General features: G+C 52.3%; 1 pseudogene across 1 annotated transcript; it reads left to right on the top strand.

The window, feature by feature from the left end:
- Positions 1–228: 228 nt before the first annotated feature.
- LOC308523377 (TCF3 fusion partner-like) lies at positions 229–1,060 on the top strand (annotated as a pseudogene). The gene has a single exon. The product of its transcript is annotated as a TCF3 fusion partner-like (transcript).
- The last annotated feature ends 769 nt before the right edge of the window (positions 1,061–1,829 follow it).

Below are 1,829 nucleotides of genomic sequence, written 5' to 3'. Positions count from 1 at the left end.
TTTGCATGCATATAAGCATAACCAATGGACATAAGACACCGGGGGGTAAAGGAGGCCAGGGGATTGTCAAGGGCAGGGAAAAAAAGGAGACATATGTAATACTCTTTGTAATACTTTAAGCAATAAAACAATTTAAAAAAATAAAAATCAGTGGGGAAAAAAAGAAACATGAAAAAAAAAAAAAAAGAGGCTTCCAAGGTTGGAAGTTCTGCCGGGAGCCAGGGAGAAATGGAGCTGGAGCAGAGAGAGGGGTCCATGGCAGTCGTGGGCTTTGAGGAGTTCTCAGCATCTCCCAGCTCGAATGGCACTGCCTCTGCTGTTTGGTGGTCACATCCTGGAGAGCGAGCTTGAGACCAAAGTGGAGTTCCTGTCTGGGGGTCTGGGCAGCTCCAGCCTCTAGGAGCGAGATGAAGAGGAGGAGGCAGCCCAAGGCTGGCAGCTGCGGTGCCAACAGGAACTCAATCGCAAGAAGTACCAGGTGCTGGGTCGGCGCTGCAGGGAGATCGAGCAGATGAATGAGCGGGTCCTGAACAGGCTCCATCAGATATAGAGGATAACACGGAGACTCCAGCAGGAGCGGAGGTTCCTCATGAGGGTGCTGGACTCCTACGGTGACGACTACTGGGCCAGCCAGTTCACCATCTTACTGGAGGACGAGGGCAGCCAGGGCACAGACGCCCCCACCCCAGGCAACGCTGAAAAGGAGCCTCCAGAGAAAGAGGGGCTGTCCACCCCCAGGAGGATGCCAGCGCCCGCAGAAGCCAGCAGCTCGTCCCCGGGCAAGGGGCCCAGCGGTTGGAAGAAGCGGCGAGTGCCACGGGAAAGGTGCCGGGCGGGAGTCCCGCTGACTCCGCAGCTGGCCCCCGTGCAGATAAACGTGGAGGAAGACTTTGGCTTCAAAGCGGTTGAGGCTCTGGACTCAAGTTGGGTTTCTCGGGGGCCAGACAAGCTGCTGCCCTACCCCACCCTAGCCAGCTTCCCTATTGACTGGCCCCCCAATAAACGGACCTCATGCTCTCCTCGGCAAAAAAAAAAAAAAAAAAAAAAAAAAAGCTTATAGAGGCATGCTTATAGGATCAAATAGTATAAATATAGATGCAACAAGACAATAAAAAGAGAACCTGAACGCTGCCTTTGTGTCATTCCTTCTTCGCCGACTCCGTCCACACCTTTGGGAACCTTTGGACCTGCTGGGGCTGGACCCCAACATTCCTCTTCTTATAAGGACTTCAGTGAGATGGGCTAAGGGTCACACTGGAACTGCCTCAGTTTAATGTAATCCCCTCTTTAAAGCTCTTATCTCCATATACAGGTACGTTCTGAGGTTCTGGGGATTAGGATTTTAACATACATTTTGTTGATTACCCAAATCAGCCCTTAACAACCAGCATGTTTCAGAAAGTAAATTCCTACATGTTTCAGAAGGGTTATTTACCAAACATTCAGAAGTATTTGTAAAAGAGCTAAGCCCCTCGCCCACCACGCAGGCCCCTCCCAGCAAAGAGCGAAGGCCTGGGTTCCGGGAGCCGGAGGAAAACTGGTGTCAGCAGCCAGGGGAAGGGGCCCCAGATAGCGAGAGGGCACAGGCCGGGCTGAGGGACCCACCCGAGTGCACAAATTTTTGTGCACTGGGCCTCTAGTCCTATCTAATAAAAGATAAACATGGTAATTAGCATAAGACCGCTACCCTTCCCACTGGCTATTCAGGGCGATATGCAAATTAACTGCAAGCCAAGATGGCGGCCTGCAGCCAGGCAGCTGAAAGCGAACATGAGGCTTGCTTGCTTCAATGATGGAGGAATCCAACGTTCCCCGCCTGCCGCTGCCGG

Source organism: Myotis nattereri, assembly GCF_964212035.1.
Source record: "Myotis nattereri genome assembly, chromosome: 1".
NCBI lineage: Eukaryota > Metazoa > Chordata > Mammalia > Chiroptera > Vespertilionidae > Myotis > Myotis nattereri.
The sequence above is the reverse complement of the archived record's forward strand: the minus strand, read 5'-3'. Positions and strand labels throughout refer to the sequence as shown.